General features: G+C 31.9%; 1 long non-coding RNA gene across 1 annotated transcript; it reads left to right on the top strand.

The window, feature by feature from the left end:
* The first annotated feature begins 9949 nt into the window (after positions 1 to 9949).
* On the top strand, positions 9950 to 12625 carry LOC128040366 (uncharacterized). Its single transcript, XR_008194989.1, has 5 exons — positions 9950 to 10017; positions 10993 to 11054; positions 11145 to 11785; positions 11863 to 11947; positions 12050 to 12625. It is a non-coding gene; the product is annotated as an uncharacterized LOC128040366 (long non-coding RNA).
* The last annotated feature ends 6155 nt before the right edge of the window (positions 12626 to 18780 follow it).

Here is an 18780-nt window from a genome sequence, read left to right as displayed (position 1 = left end):
AGGCTTTGGTGAAGCCAAAGTTTCAGCAATTTAGAGATGCTCTTGGAGTTCTTGATCGTAAGCATGCACTAAGGGGGAGTGTTAAAAATTAGTGCATCTTACTAGATTTTTTAATTTACTTGTTTTCTTTATCAAATAAGTTGGTTCCTATTTTATAGGGATATGATCAGATTATGTTTTGTTAGTTGAGGTTTTAGTGGGCTATTAGTTGCAGGTTTTTTAGCTTTAACGTTACATATAGTTAAGCTATTTATATGTCATTTTATCTAATGTAATTGTGTGTTTTCAGTAATCAAAAACGTTCTTCAATACTTTGAGCTTCTCTTGTTATTATTTCTTTCATTACCTCGGTCATTCCCTTTTGTTTTAAAGATGTCATAATATAGGGTATGATTTTATCACAACCCTTGAATTATCTAAGATTATTTTATAATATTAACCAATATAATTTTAATAGTTAAAATAGCAATGGCTTATGTATTTTATTATTTTTGTTTGTTTATAAGATTACATTTTCCTACCCAAAATTTTCAACTGTTTTTCCAATACCATTTTTAATAATTAAAAAACAATTAAACAAATTAAAAAGAAAATACACGTATTTTCAAGAACTAAATTAAATGAAGAAATTTTAGAAGTAAAAGTTAGTGAATAAATTAAGATTTTAATTTTGAAATTAATTTATCATTCCAAGAATATATTTACTGAAATATTTTTCCTATTAACAAGGTTAGGATTCTTACATCACATAATTTGTTGCAATTTTGTTTACTCCATTAAATGTTAGAATTTTACATGAGAATTTTGGGTTCAGCGTTGTTAATTAGGATAGGTGATTGTTGAATTGATTTCATATAATAAAACCAATATGTCATTGTTTAATTTTCACTCAATTATAAAAAAAAATTATTTTGGTACTATATAAAATGTTTACAATTTAAGCACCTACGTTATATAATTCAGTCATTTTAGTCACTCCTATTAAAATCACAAATGGCAAGCTATCGTAACAATTAAAAATTTGGTATAATATCAAATTTAACCCTCAATTTTATATATTATATGAATTTGACTATAGTTTTAAAAATTAACCTTTAAAATTAAAATATTCTCAATTTGGTCCTAATTCTAAAAATTTCAAAGAAACATATAAAAATACATGAATAATTTTAAAATATAATAATAAATTTAAATTTTATATTAATCTTAAATAAAATAAAAGTCTTCCCCTCCCCTTCCCCATCCCCATCCCTCCAGACCAAATCAATAATTTATGTATAAGATTTTTCTTCTTAAACGGATTTTTCTCTTTGCTAATTTTACAGCAGCGGAGGGGGAGAGGGACGGGGTGGGGGATGAGGATGGGGACGGTGGAATTATTTAATATTAATATAATTATAATGATTTAATATTAATATAAAATTTAAATTTATTATTATATTTTTAAAGATATTTATGTATTTTTATATATTTCTTTAAAATTTTTTTAGAATTAGGATCAAATTGAGAACATTTGTAAATTTTGAGGATTTTTTTAAAATTATGACCAAATCGAAATAATATGTAAAAGTCGAGGGTTAAATTTTTTATTCTACTAAATTTTTTAACTGTCAAGTCAACTTTTCGTTTGTGATTTTAACAGGAGTGGACAAAATGGCCGAACTACGTAACATGGGTGCTTAAATTGTAAACTTTTATTTTGAGTGCTTACATTGAAAATTTTTTATAGTTGAGTGACTATCTGTGTAGTTTACCCTTTAAGTTATTATAATTTTACCAAAAGTTTGAGATTAAATAATGTAAAGGAAGTGAATTTGTAAAAGACAAAATTCTATAATAAGGACAATAACGTAAAAATTACTTGGAGGTAATATTACATTATGCCAACCGAACATCTGAATTATTTCAACCAAATGAACGAAACAAGGTAATACTACATTCCACCCGTAATTTTACATTCTCATAATCCTATTACAAAATGTAATCTAAAATGCAGCGAACCAAACGCATCCTAAGAATTTAACCATTTGACTTTCAAATTTAAAAATTTGCTTTCAAATTATATATAATCACATAACATTTTAATTGAAAAGTTAATGATATTAACGATTTGGACTAATTAATAACATTATAAAAATATAAAAACCAATTTATATTAAAATTTAAATATAATAATTCAAATTCAAATTTAAGTATAAGTATAAAAGGCACAAAATTAAAATTAACCATTTTATAGTGAAAAAAATCACCATCATGGTGTATCCAACTGTGAATGAAGGAACGCCCTTTTAACCTTCATTATATAGAGTTATTAGCATGATTCATTCGTGATTCGAGTTGGGTTGATTTTTGTTTGTGTCAAATCATTAATTGAAATTTAAATATTAAAATATACTCTAAGTCTTATACACTTCATACATTTAGAATTTAATCTCTTACTTTTTTTTCAAGAATTTAACTTTCTACTTTTGGATCTAAAATTTGCTTTCAAATTATATATATATATATATATATCCATGAAACATATTAATTGAAAAATTAACGATATTAACTATTTAGATTAATTAATAACATTATAAAAATATAGAGACCAAATTATGTTAGAAATTAAAGTATGAGGATTAGATTTCAAATGTAAACATAATAGAGGATCAAAACTGGAATCTAATCATTTTTCTATAAGGTAAAGAATAAAGAAAATAGGTTAAAATTCAACGGGTAAAATATGCTCTAAGTTTCTATACAATTCGTACATTTGGAATTTAGTGTCCCAACTTTTATTTTAGTAATTTAGTCTATCTACTTTTTAGATTTAAAAGTTCAAGTTTAGTTTTTATCACCGTTAAAATGCTTCTATTAAGTCTCTTGTTGTGATATTTTGAAATTAAAAAATATTAAGTCATATAACAATAAAAATAACATTGAAATTATTGATGTGATTTTTTCCCTAAAATACTCGCTCGAACTCGTTGTGATAAAGTATTTTTTTGTTGGAATATTGTTCTTAAGAATAATTGATGTAAATACTTTGATAATAGTTTACAATATTAACTCTTTAGACTAACTACTAACATTGTAAAAGTAAATAGACTAAAGTATACCAAAATTAAAGTATATAGATTAAATCTCAAGTTTCAACACACTATAGGGTCCAATATTAAAATTTGACTGTTGTCTTATAAGGTAAAAAAAATACAAGACTAAAATTTTAAATCGGAAATATACCAAAAAGAAAAGACTAAATTGTTTTGGATTTTTGGGTGTTTCGTTTTTGGTATATTTCCAATCAAATTTAGGTGAAAGGGTCACAAAGAAAAGAAAAATTGAAAAACAGAGACCAAAGTACACAATGTGCAAATGTTGAGGGTTAATTTTTTTATAATCAAGACTAAATTGACACAATTTATAATGTTGAGCAGGGGCGAAGCCAAAAAACAAAATTTGGGGGGGGGGGGAGCCAAATTAAATTGTACATTTTTATGATAGAAAAAAATGTAATTTTACCATTTCAATATCCTACATCTTTATAATTTTAAAGGATTAAATCAAAGTTTTATCATTTTTTGGGGCCAAAGTGTAATTTTATTATTACTATTTTAAAATTTTATAAACTACAAAAGGGGCCTAAATAGAAAATTTACCATTTTAGGGGGCCAGGGCCCTACCAGCCCCTCCTGGATTCGCCACTGATATTGAGGGTTAAAGTTGCTATTATGTCAATTTTAAAAGTTATCGCTTTCTTTCTTTCAATTAGCCATTTAATAGTTGGTAACCAAAAAAGGAAAAAATTGAATAATTGATGACCATTTTGTAATTTGATGACCAAAAAAGAAACTTCCTAATAATTGAGTGACTACAAGTGTAGTTTATCGATATAAAAATTTTGCACGAAGTTGAGGACACATATAAACTAGAGGATGTGTTGGACATCCCTTTTATATTAGAAATTATTTTATGAACGTTTCTTATCATATTATCCATGGTCCCTACCAATTGAAAATAGAAATAGACACATGAATCTTTTGTTAGCCCAACTATATATATGATGTGAATAAAAAAAGATGGTGTATTTATTTTTAATTGGTAGGGATCATGGATGATGTGGTAAGGAGGGTTCATAAAATAAATTTCCCTTTTATATATATATGCATAGATTTAATTTTGAGAATATTCTAAGGACCAAAACTGACATTATACCATTGTTTTAAAATCTCAAAAAGAAAAGGCTTTATTTGTTGATTTAGCCAGGTGTGAAAAATGGTTTGGATGAATGGTTTTTAAATCGGATCGGTGGTGAAATTGGTTAAGTTATTAGTTTGCTGGTCCGATTAAAAATTCTTAAAAATTTAAAAATTCTCGATTCAACCGTCAGTTCAATAGGATTCAATCAATTCGTATTGATTCTCGATCAAATCGGCTCAAAGCCACTCTCCAAATCGAAATCTCAATCGATTTCCAATTCGACTAATCGCTCCGATTCGAATAACATTGAGTTTGATTGTTATGTATAGCATAGAAATATAAATAGTGCAAACAGCCTATAATCTCATTCTTAAAAGACATGAAAAATGTACATTAACTTGAGCTTAACTTTGGTGTTGCAATTATTTTATATTTTATAATAATAAGTATTTTATTTTAATAAGTAATTTTCGAATAATCATGTTGATAAACAGGGTTGAATATGTGATTTTTTGAAAAGAATGTTATGAAATAACACATCTTTCGCCAAAAGAAAGTGTGAAAAGGACATACACAATAACATGCCATTCTTCATTATCTATATAAAGAAATTATTTCGTTGTTTACAATTTTATTATAATCTAAAAGTATAATAAAATGATTTTACACTTCAAAATCTGATTTAATTTTCTAATTTTGTCTTTCTTTACCTTATTCTTAATATCTGTTCACTTTAAAAATTCACCACTTAATTAATTTATTCTTAGTAAATTAAAAGTATAACTATTCCATACGTTGTTTTAAGGATGGGTTTGGTTAAAAGAAACGTTTACTTATTCCTGATAATAAAATTATAATACTTAATATTATCCTTTTCTCATTTTTCAAATTTTGATGTTTAATTAATATAATATAATATAATATTAGTATAAACATATTTTGTTAAATTATCTAATTACTTTATTTTAGAAGTGATCATGGGCCGGGCTGGGTCTCAACAAAATTTTAAGCTTGTCTGTCAGACTCGGCTCGGTCCAAAAAATGAGCCTAAAAATTTTGCTTAAATTCGACCCGAATTATAAAAACTAAACTCAAACCTACATTAAATTTTTTAAATCATTTTTGTCGAAACCATTTTTTGAAAACAAAAATTAGTTATCGACTTTAAAAACGGAAAATGGAGTCGTCACCTATCCTTTATTGAGGTGTGATCGGCTCATCTAAAAATGATTTTGGTCTACGAAATTTGAGAAAACAGGTTCGAGAGTCAGTTACGCACAAGGAAAGGTTAGCACCCTCGTAACGCCCAAAATCGGTACCGAATTGATTGTTTAATGTCTTGGTGTCGAAAATTTGAAAATATTTTAAAAGAAAAACTTTTTAACTTGAATGAATTAAAAATAATAAAACATTCTTATTTCAAAGAATTAAAATGTCCAGTGAGTTAGGGCGCAACATTTTTAATCTTCAAAATTAAGTTTGTCTCTTGATTTTTTAAAACTCATGCATTTAGATTTGAAAAGGATATTCGGTTATTTAGATCAAATGAAAAATCGAAACCCAGTAAGTTAGGGTTCAATTTCTCGAAATTCCAAAACAACGAATATTGCCTTTATTTTGAAAACCCTTAATTCGAGGTAGAAAAATTGTCAGATCCAGTGAGTTAGGGTCCAACATTTTGAAATCCCGAAGAACTTTATTAAGAAATTGTATGGTTTTATTGTAAAATAAATACTTGGCTATCTAAACTCATCGTAAAGAATTGAAGCCCAATAAGTTAGGGCACAATCCTCTCGATAATTGTGAACACCGAATATTTTTAAAAATTTATGAAAATGAAATGATTTTAGTGCTTTAATGAAACATCATTTTTAAAACAAATGTAATATGATTGAATGTCAATGTATGATGTAAAAGATAGTTAAATGAGCAATACATAAATGCGAAATAGAATAGCAACAATAATTTTAATCACATTATACAAATATTAATATCAAAACTCAAAAATAAATAAATCTATCATCTATTTTAAAAGATATACTAAGACAAAAAGGGAATATATATATATATATATATATATATATATATATATATATAATCAATATGTTCTATGTATAAAAATTTACAATAAATTACATACAGACTTCAAAATAGACTTAAGGAAAAATATTTTAAAAAATGAATTGGAAATAAATTCAATATACATTTATTATTTTAACGTAAACAAAGCTTATACATATATAAATAAATAATAGTAATAATACATATATACTAATATACATGAAAAATAGGGTATATAAGGCACCTTAGTAAATTTTAAAAGAAATTAATTACATATGAATAAAATCGTTTAAAATACCTATACAAATATATTAACACACTTAAAATTAATAATCATAATAAAATCAAAACATTAATATATATACTTAAAAGAATAATTTAATAAGTTATATATATAAGGACAATTGTATTTCTTACAAAATTATTATTATGTAAACATCTAACATATAGAAATATATAAAAGAATTTTAAATTATAACATAAAATAAAACATCGAAATATATACAAATTACACCAAATTCTCATAAAACATATATATATATATTAATAAGTAATTTATCAAATAATAACATGTCAAGTTTGAAAATAAAAGTATATAATAGAATTTTTTTTAAATGTATGATAAATTTAAAGCATGTTAATTTGAAATACTAAAATAATATTAGAAATAAAAACTAAATTTGTCAAAATAAGAACTAATTTGATTTATAATTAAACTAATAAAAGTTTAGTTAAAATTGAAACACAATCAAAAGAAAAACAAAACAAAAATAAAATAAACTAGAGGAACGCAAATTAAATTGAAATTAAAACAAAACTAAATAGGCACTAAACATAAATAAAAATAAAAGAAAGAGTAAATTTGTACTTGATTTAAAAACTGAGGGACCACAACAGCAAATAAACGCATAAATCAGGATATTCAAAATCAAACGTGGAAAACGATACCGTTTGAACATGGGTCCATATGGAATTGGAACCAAATGTGTGATACAAATTAAAAAATTGAAGAAAATCAAATTGAAACAACACAAAACACAAAGGGGCTTGTTGCGCAAATAGACCCTTGAACCAAAATGCGCCGATCTATGGCCAACTCTTTGCCGTTTTGAAGGGGCAATTTATCAAAAAAAGCCTATTTTTTCTAAAAATTACCGAAATGGGCCCAGTATTTTATTATTTACCGGAATGGCCTTTTCCGGCAAATCACGTCCATGTTAGCGCGATGTCAGGGGACGTGCCAAGAAATCGCGGCCACGTCAGCGCGCTTTGCTGACGTGGCAACAAATCGCGTCCACGAGGGGGCGATTTGTAACAACCCGGTTTTGACCCTAATCGGAATAGTGGTTTCGGGACCACAAATCAGAGTCCTAAAAATATTTTAATATTATTTTCTATAATTTTTATGTGTGAATTTACTTGTGTGAAAATTTCATGATTTAATTTCGTCGTTTGAGTGTCCGATTAAAAAAAAAAGATTAAATCGCGTAAAATAAAAAATTTTGTGGTCATTTTTAAAAGGGCTGAATAGTGGATGTTCTTTTAATATGGAGGTCTTATGTGGCAATTAATTCATTTAAATGCTAGTGGACGGCATTAAGTGATAGCATATAGTTTTTATATTATTAATATTAATTATAAAGGTTATAATTATGTATATTATATTATTATGTTATAATAAAAATATTATAAGCCATCATCATTTTATTTTATTTCTTCTTCATCTTTATGACCGAAACTAAACAAAAGAAAAGGAAGAAGAACCTAGCTACATTCGGCCATTTTAAATTTTAATTAAGGTTAGTTCTTTGTTCGGTTTTGATAATTTTACGTTTTGATATCGTTGTTTTGTGTTCTTCAAAACCCATGCTTAAATTTTGTGAATTGATGATGATTTTGAAATGTGCCATTGATGGATGTTTGAGTTTTATGATGTTAGTTGATGAAATATGAAATATATGTGTTAGATTAACATGTTTTGTCTTGGGATTTTGATGAATTTGAGTATTTAGGGCTAAATTGTGAAAATAAATTTTGAGGGACTAAAATACGAAATAAATGAAATGTATGGACTTGTATGAGTATAATGAAGTTTCGCCTAACCATAGTATAGTCAAAATTTGAATGTTTTGTGTTTTGTGTAATTCGGACTAAATTGTAAAAATGTAAAATGTTAGGGCAAATTTGTAATTTTCCATTTATGTGTTTTGGATTAAATTGAAGTTAATAATATTTAAACTAGCTCATTTTGAATATGTTTAGATCAAGAACCAAAGAAATCGGAGCTAGATCGGGAAAAACCAAAATCGTCGACTAATTATCCGATTTCAATTTTTCACCGTCAGAGGTAAGTCTGTTAGCAAAATTCATGTTACCAAATCAATATATATATAAGTATATTTATTTTATAATTAATGAGTTATAATTACAAGTATAAAATTTATGTTAGTTGATGTGTGAATTTCATACATATACATGTGATGTTCGAATAGGTATGTACATAAAAGTATAAATTTTGGATTCAATTAAAAGTTCAAATGTTATGGTTGTGATTATATAATGTGCGAATATATATATATGTGTGTAATATATATATATATATATATATATATATATATATGGATTGAACAAGCTTGCATATACATGTATGATACCTTATATGGATTTGGGAATGAAATTATGGATGTATATATATTAGATTCGAATATGTATGAGTATACAAATATAAATTCATGCTTTGATTATGAGTACGTAATTATATATGTATATGATAGACTCAAAAAAAAAAAAAATATATATATATATAAATGTATTCGGTTGAATCATTGAATTTTCAAGTTTGGAATTGGTGAATTGAATCAGGTTATAAACCTAGCAGGCTAAGTGCCGGTGATCTGAATCAGGCTATAAGCCTAGCAGGCTAAGTGCCGGTGATATGAATCAGGTTATAAACCTAGCAGGCTAAGTGCCGGTGATCTGAATCAGGCTATAAGCCTAGCAGGCTAAGTGCCGGTGATCCGAATATGATGAATTAAGTGATTCTAAGCATTTGGTATAAATATAGATATGATTTTATATGAAATGGATGAATGTATGAACATTGTTTCAAGATGTTGATGAGTATATAATTGTTCGAATCTTTGTGATTAGTGAGTATGTATATATATATCTCGGATGTCATGAAAATTGTTGGATATTTATGTGTGCATATGTAGGCATTCGGCATAGGTGGATATATATTTGTATGCATTCGGCATAGGTAGATATAAGTGTATATACGTATGCATTCGGCATAGGTGGGTATAAGTGAATATGTGCATTCGGCCTTTATAGTTTATAAGTATAAAAATTATGCTTTTGGTATATGTAATTGAACAATTATATATAAATGGATCCGATGAAGTACGAACAACAAGTACTCTAGAAATCAGATATGCAGATAATGATTATGTTAGTAATTTGATTTTATGCATATAATGTATATACCTTTGTCCGTTTATGTATATTAGTTAAATATACATTCTTTTAGATTTAAACGAAATGACTTAATATAGAAATGTTTGGTTAGTAATTATATTTGATATTTTTTATTTCGATAAATTTACTTAAATAATTATGTGATTCTTTTATATGTATTTTTAGATGCGCTATAGACTTACTAAGCTATAAAAGCTTACTTTGGTTATCTTTGTCTATCTATTCTTATAGATTTTGGAGACGCGTTACGAGCTCGGGGATCATCAGCATAATCTATCACAATATCGACCGTCTTTGGTAATTTATATATTTTGAACTCGAACCTATGGCATGTATAGTCTAGTTAATATGTTTAAATTTTTGGGATATGTGAATATGAGCCATGCGAAAATGGCTTATCTCTTTTCGTTTTGAATTTGGTATTAACGAATATGTTTTAATGGTCTATTTCCTATGCTTAAATTCGGTTTAGTTAAAAATGGCTTGATCATTATGTTTAAACTTAGTTTTATATATTCTAGGTTGAATGTTCAATTTGATTGATTTAAATGATTCGACCATGGTATAAGTCTATTTGTATAAATGATAATTAGTATGATTGATAACTTGATTATATTTCTTGATTGGTTACATCATGGATAAATTATGAATTAGTTTGTATTAGTAAGTTTAAAACATAGTAAAAATGCTTGTAAGTTTTATTAAACAATTCGCTAAAGAGTATGAAAGAACATAATGTATATTTGATCATGATCTAACCTTAATTTGAAGTGGTGTTTATGCTGTAAATTGGTTAAGGGATGAGTTTCGGTTGTGCTATGATATTGAATTGACGGATATGTATGTTTTGTATTAAGAATTGGTGTGGAAAAAAAAATTGGTTGTGTTTGTTCGGTAATGCCTCGTAACCCTAATACGACGATGTATACGGGTTAGGGGTGTTACAGATTTATTGCTACGTTAGCAAAGCGCGCTGACGTGGTCGCGACTTGCCCCGCGCATGAACAGTGCAACGGTCAAAAAATTGACCGTTGCCCCCCCAACGGTAAAAAAAAAAACTATAAATACCCCCACCCTTTTTTTTTCACAAACTAATCCTCTCTCAAATTTCCTCTCAATTTCCTCTCAATTTCCTTCCATATTTCTCTCAAATCCATATTTAATCTCAATTTGCTCTCAAGTTCCTCTTAAATTTCTCTTAAATCCTTTTTTTTTAAATAATTTAAATTTTTTTTAAAATTTTTTAAACCGTAAAAATTTGTACGATTTCAGCAATGGCCGGAGAATTGACTCGTCTTGATAAGCATCACATATCGGTGGAACAAATGAAAATGGTAAGCGTTAAATTTAATTTTTAAATATTATTTAAGAATTTTTATTTATGTATTTTTCGATAATTATTAATTAATTATTTGTTATAAAAGTCTGTAGATCGGATATTGGAATGCAATATCCGTAATATGCATGGTCCTCCATCACCGTTGGTAGAGAACTACCTGCGGGAAGTGGATTTTTGGCACGTGACGACGGTAGGCTGGGGATGCAAGGTGGACCCAAAACTAATCAGTGCATTGATCAAGAGGTGGAGACCCGAGACGCATACATTCCATCTTCCATGTGGAGAGTGCACTATCACTCTGGAAGATGTCAGTCTGCAATTGGGATTGCCGGTGGACAGGTACCCAGTCACCGAGTCTGCCCAATCTAGCGATTGGGGAGTGGTGTGCTAGAGCTTTTGGGCTCTATTCCGGAGTAAATGGACGGAGGTAAGATCGAGATGGGCTAGTTACGTGACACATTCCCTGAACCGGATGAAGATTCAACCGAAATTGAAAGAATCTGATATGCTCGGGCATACATTCTTCAATTAATTAGAGGTTATCTGATGCCCGACTTGTCACGGAGCCGCGTACATCTAAAATGGCCGCTGAAACTCGTTGATTTTAGAGCAGCTGGTGAATTGAGTTGGGGGTCTGCCATCTTGGCTGCAGTCATGGGCACGGTTTCGCTTTCCATTTCTTCGTCCTCGAGTGGACCACCCATATACATTCCCACTCATAACGAGGTAAATTTTATATTAGATTTTACAATTATTATGTAGATTTTAAAAAATAAAAGTATGCTAAAAATTGATTTAATTAGGTGGAACCATCCGACAAGTCATGCTCGATTACCTACCTCTCTTGAAGATATACGGCTTCTATTAGACCAACAGTCGGAAGCACATGTAAGTATTAAATAAAATTGATATTTCCATCATTTGCTAGTCGATTGGTATTTAGTATTTACTATTATGTATATAACTAATATTTCTATCATGTTCATATAGTTTCAATGTACACCATACGAGGATCCGGTAATTCAGGAAGTAATTTCGGAAGAGTTCTTACAAAATCCGAACGCTTGGCACTTGAAAGTCGCGTTGATCAACTATGCGACCGTGGAGATGCACCAGTCAGACAATGTGTTACGGCAATTTAGATGTAGGCAACCGATTCCCGTGGAACCTGAGGTGTTTGACGATCACCACAAAATTGACATTCAGTAATTGAATACGGATTGGCCGAGATTCTGGTCTGAGTTCATCGAAATGTGGGAAGATTGGTATATTTATATACCTAATAGGGAACCGATCATCGTTCCGGAGTTAGCCTACGTACCAGAGTACATACCATGGTTTAGGATCCATGGAAAGCCGTATTTACTATATCCAGAGGAAAGGCAGCGGCAATTACGTAACCAAAGGGAACGACGTGGCCCTTTAAATCCAAGAAGAAGGGACGATGACGCAGGCCCATCAACTATGCCCAGAAATTCGTCCAGCCCATCATCAGCGCCCATAGAATCACCAGGCCCAGCGGGAGCACAAACACAGTCACCCGACCCAGCAGTTCAACCGATGATACCCACGAATCGCCTTTTCGATGATGCGGTGCGTTTCTAGCCCTTTATGTATCCTAACCCTTATATGTTTCCTTTTTCGAGTCCTATGGCAGGTTGGAGCCAATGGCCGGGTTCAGCTCTATTTCCTGTTACGCCGAGTGGACCGCCGATGTATAGGCCAGCGACGCACGAAAGATCGCAAGAGGAGCCGTCGGAGAGCTCTTCTTTTTACCAATCCCCACCACCGTATGGGTTTCAAACACTGTCGCCGTTGGTGATGCAAACACCTCCACATTCACAATTCTATCAAGGTGGCTCATCGTCCCAACTCCGACAACCAGATGCCTTACTGAAAGAACCAGAATCCCCGCCGGAAGAACCACAACCGTCGCTAGAAGCAGGACAAAGGAGAAATCCAATACAGAATCACGACTACCGCCATGTGGTAATTGAATCACGCAGTACGACATTGATTTTTGTATTTAAATTTATTTGTACAAATATTTTGAATATTTTGATTTTTTTTGATGTAATAAAATAGAATTTTTTTAAGTTATTACTTAAAAACCTTAAACCCTTAACTTAGTAAAAATTTATAAATTTATAATTTATAATTAAATATATAATTTAATTGACAAACCTTAAACCCTTAACAAAAAATCCTAACCCTAACCCTTAAATTAAAAACCATAAACCAATAACTTAAAAACCCTAACCCTTAAATTAATAACCCTAAACCCTTAACTTAAAAACCATAACCCTAACCATTAAATTAAAAACCTTAACCCTTAACTTAAAAACCCTAGCCCTTAATTAAAAACCCTAAACCCTTAACTTAAAAACCATAAACCTTTAACTTAAAAACCCTAACCCTAACCATTAAATTAAAAAACACTAACCCTTAACTTAAAAACCCAAACCCTTAAATTAAAACCCCTAAACCTTAACTTAATAACCCTAACCCTTAACTTAAAAACCCTAAACCCTTAACTTAAAAACCCTAACCCTTAACTTAAAAACACTAACCCTTAAATTAAAAACCCTAAACCTTAAATTAAAAACCCTAACCCTTAACTTAAAAACCCTAACCCTTAATTAAAAACCTTAACCCTTAAATTAAAAACCCTAAACCTTAAATTAAAAACCCTAACCCTTAACTTAAAAACCCTAACCTTTAAATTAAAAACCCTAAACCTTAACTAAAAACCCTAAACCTTAACTTAAAAACCCTAAACCCTTAACTTAAAAACCCTAACCTTTAAATTAAAAACCCTAAACCTTAACTAAAAACCCTAAACCTTAACTTAAAAACCCTAAACCCTTAACTTAAAAAACCCTAAACCCTTAACTTAAAAACCCTAACCCTTAAATTAAAAACCCTAACCCTTAAATTAAAAACCCTAAACCCTTAATACAACAATACCCTAAACCTTTAACTTAAAAATCCTAACCCTAACCATTAAATTAAAAACCCTAACCCTTAGCTTAAAAACCCTAACCTTTAACTTAAAAATCCTAACCCTAACCATTAAATTAAAAACCCTAACCCTTAGCTTAAAAACCCTAACCTTTAACTTAAAAAACCCTAAACCTTAAATTAAAACCCTAAACCTTAAATTAAAAACCCTAACCCTTAACTTAAAAACTCTAACCCTTAAATTGAAAACCTTAACCCTTAAATTAAAAACCCTAAACCTTAACTTAATAACCCTAACCCTTAACTTAAAAACCTTAAAACCTTAACTTAAAAACCCTAAACCCTTAACTTAAAAACCTTAAGGTTTTTACTAACCATTAATACAATTATCGCTTAATAATTTTACATTCACATAATGTTAGATTTGGAAAAATGTTTTGACCGGTACTAACAATTAATAATTTGATATAATTTGATAATTTTACTAACCATTAATACAATTATAAGTTAATAATTTTACATTCACATAATGTTAGATTTGGAAAAATGTTTTGACTGGTACTAACAATTAATAATTTGATATAATTTGATAATTTTACTAACCATTAATACAATTTATCAATTAATAATTTTACAAATATAATTTTTTTTACAATTACATTCAACTATTGCGATTAGGGCATGATCGACTTGTATGGCCTGGATTGCTACAGCATCCGCACAACTTCTGTTGACTGGCTGTTTCTCAGATATCCATATTATTGCGTATTCTAGTCGAGCAAGGTTGACCCTTTGGTTTGCGACACAATTCTCTATCCGGTAACAGTTTAAAAGGAGCAAAAGATACGGGCGGCCACTTACGTTCATCTGGGACCGGTGGGAAAACGTGTCTCCAGATGTTGTACATGTTTTCTAATTTGTACACTTCGTCCACATAACTCATCGGATCCAGACAGAGATTCTGACAAGCTGCAATAACATGAGCGCATGGATAACGAAGTGCATCAAACATCCCACAGTTGCAAGTCCTATTTCGTAAGTGTACACGATATTACCCGCCAACAACACCTTGGTGTGGTCTGTCAAACTCTGTCACGCGAAACCATAAGTTGTCTCGATCGTGACACACTGTGTGCATGGTGTTTGCCCGCGCCTTGGCCTTGTTAATTTCTTGAACTACCTTACTGCACCATACATGGCCTCCCTGTATCTAGCCTGCATAACTTGCTGCTCGCTTTGGAAATAGCGCCGCCAAACAAAAATATGTCTCTCGCACAACCAATGTTATCGGTAGATGACGCATTCCTTTAAGAACAGAATTTATGTATTCAGCCAGGTTTGACGTCATATGACCATATCATAGGCCGCCGTCGTATGCTTGTGCCCACTGTTCGAAACGTGTGTTACAAAGGTAGTCCGCCCCTTCTCCGTTAATTGAACGTAAAACTACCAACATCTCGTGAAAACGGTCTTTATTTATTTCATACCCTGCCAATATAAGTTCATAGCGAATATTACATACCACTTCTACCAATAAAACTAATTCAACTTGACAAACGAAAAAAAACAGATATGGACTGAATACCCATATTGGTCACTTTTTGTCGTTCGCTCTTAGATGGATATTGCCTGTAGTAGTTGGAAGAAATGTGTCTTAAGCAATATCGATGGTGTGTGCGTTGCCATAAGCTTTCCTGTCGATCAAATGCAGCTAGTATACCGATGCCCCGATCTGAAATAACACAGATATCAGGTTGGGGGTACACATGCCTCCTTAACCTAGAGAGAAAGAAATCCCAGTCATCAGACAACTCCCCCGGTGTCATTGCAAATGCAATTGGAAGAATTCTCCCACCGCCATCCTGTGCCACTGCAAGCAATAGCCGATGAATATACCTACCAAACATAAAAGTACCGTCAATTTGTACTAATGGCTTGCAGTATGGAAATACATCTCGGCATTACTTAAAGGTCCAAAACAGGCATTTGAACACTTGGCATCCACGTAGCAATCGGCCGTTATAGTACGCATGTTTCGTTCCAAGGTCTGTGATGGCACCTGGGACGTATCTCTCTAACACTTGACACCACTGCCATATTTCATTATATGAGGCTTCCCACCCACTATGCATCTTCTCCAACACCTTTTGCTTAGTTATCCAAGCCTTGCGGTAAGAGGGCGTGTACCCCATTTGGCTACGGATATTGGCAATTAACACCGGTACTGAAGTCCTGGGATCTGCTTTTACTGTGGGCAGTATCAAGCTAGCTAACATAGCTGAACCCATCTTGGGATGATCTTGTGAAACACTTATAAACGGAGTATATTAAATAATACAACATTACATAATAAAAGTATTATTCAGATACCGTCAATACTGTACCTGCAGCACATGTAAGTGGACCTTTGTACTTTTTAATCTCCCACAACCCTGTCTTTTTCCTTAATGAGGCGTAGATTTTCCATGAACATGTGCCATCTTGCACCGCACACTTTGCCTCAAACTTATCAGATTTGGATTTAACAACGTCGTAGTTAACGCCGTTTTTGATGCTATGTTGTTTCAAAGCACCAATAAAACTATCATTGTTGGTAAAATGATTACCAACTTCAAATTCACCCGAATCTAGCCCTGAACTTGTACGATCACGTAACCGGTGTGGTAGATCTGGAAACTCTAACGCATCATCTGTAAATAGATCGACATTATGCATGTGGGCTGGAGGTGAATATGCTCTGAATCGTGGATTTTCTTCTTCATCTGAACTCCTTTCAGCATCTTTAGGTTCTGTTGGAATAGGCTCCGGTTTAGAAAATAAGCCAACTTCTGTACCATCGGGCCCGGGCTCTTGAGTTGGATCTACATCGGAGTCATCTTCTAACCCACAATCATCTGCAGCATACGAGGTCCCCTCACTGGTTGACGTCGTAGGGAGTACATCATTCATTCTTCTGGGTATTTCATAACGTCCCTAATTGGATGTAGATTGCCAACCACTAGAACTTGATGCCGTTCCCCAGTACGTATTTCCAGCATCAAACATCGAGCCACCGACGTACATGTCCCATCCACCGACAAAGTGTCTTGCGGGGGATGTGCATTCAACACCTCTACCAAACATGGGCTGTTCCGTATTTTGTAACCCGCTAACCGAATGTCAGCCAAGGGTCGTGTATACATCTTGAACACCGGTCGCAAGTACATTATTCGGCGATGTAAATTGTATATATAACTCAATATAAGGTGCTCCACTAGCAAGATGAGTCTGCACCATTGCCTCCAAGCTACTAGCACCTTTTATGTCGAACGAGTCATATGTCGCCTGATCAACAGAAGAACAGAATCGATACGTAATAGACAAAACTTTCATTGGCGTCGTTTCGAAAATTTTACGCCTAATTCTTTTACGAAGTTCTGTCAAATCTATGTTCTGGTTAAAAACCAGTCGCACCATATTCTTCGACAAAAAAACAACACCATTCTCGGTGTGGCAAACCTCACCATCGTAGTAAATAACAACACTAATATGTTCACTCATATTTGAAACTCTAACCTTCTTAGCCTCTCTAAATTGTTTCTGTTGTGGCTTATGCATTCTGAAAACATTTTCTGCCTAATTTATAGCCTCAGCCCAAACATGCTACTGTAGCAAAAGCGTGTCCACGAGGGCGCGATTTCACAATTTCTTCTCAAATAGCATCCTGTTAGAAGCGATTTTATACTTTTTGCTCAGAAATGTCAAGTCAAAATTATTTTTCCAGGACCTACTGTAGCAAAAGCGCGTCCACGAGGGCGCGATTTCATAAATTCTTCTCAAATAGCATCCTGCTAGAAGCGATTTTATACTATTTTCTCAGAAACGTCAAGTCGAAATTATTTCTTCCAGGACCTACTGTAGCAAAAACGCGTCCACGAGGGCGCGGTTTCAAAAATTCTTCTCAAATAGCATCTTGCTAGAAGCGACTTTATACTATTTGCTCAGAAACGTCAAGTCAAAATTATTTCTTCCAGGACCTACTGTAGCAAAAGCGCGTCCACGAGGGCACGATTTCACAAATTCTTATCAAACAGCATCCTGCTAGAAGCGATTTTATACTATTTGCTCAGAAACATCAACTCGAAATTATTTTTTCAAGATCTACTGTAGCAAAAGCGCGTACACATGGGCGCGACTTATTTGTTTACTTTTTTCTCCAAAACCCTAAAAATCTTAAACCTTAAAATCCAAAAACCTAACGTGGGAAAAACAAGCAAATCGCGTCCCTGTAACGCGCAACGTCAGGAAATCGCGGCCACGTCAGTGTGCTTTCCTGACGTGGCAACAAATCGCCCCCTCGTGGACGCGATTTGTTGCCACGTCAGCAAAGCGCACTGACGTGGTCGCAATTTCCTGGCACGTCCCCTGACATCGCGGTGACGTGGAAGCGATTTGCCGAAAAATGGCCCATTCCGGTAAATAATAAAATACCGAGCCCATTTCGGTAAATTTATAAAAAAATTAAGCTTTTATTGGTAAATTGGCCGTTTTGAAGCCATAGAAAAAGGATAGAAACGACATAGTAGCATATTAAATATAAAACTAAAAAAAAGAAACAGTATAGTAGCATATTAAATATAAAACTGAAAAAGAATGCTAAATGCATGGCTATCCTTTGGAATAAACCCTAACCACACCGTTTGGGAATCAAACCGTCCCACCACCTCCGACCTTCGCCAGTGCTCCGATTGCGACGGAGAAGGCTAAGTCAGCAACGCAAG

This window comes from Gossypium raimondii, chromosome 4 (assembly GCF_025698545.1).
Source record: "Gossypium raimondii isolate GPD5lz chromosome 4, ASM2569854v1, whole genome shotgun sequence".
NCBI classification, from domain to species: domain Eukaryota; kingdom Viridiplantae; phylum Streptophyta; class Magnoliopsida; order Malvales; family Malvaceae; genus Gossypium; species Gossypium raimondii.
The sequence above is the reverse complement of the archived record's forward strand: the minus strand, read 5'-3'. Positions and strand labels throughout refer to the sequence as shown.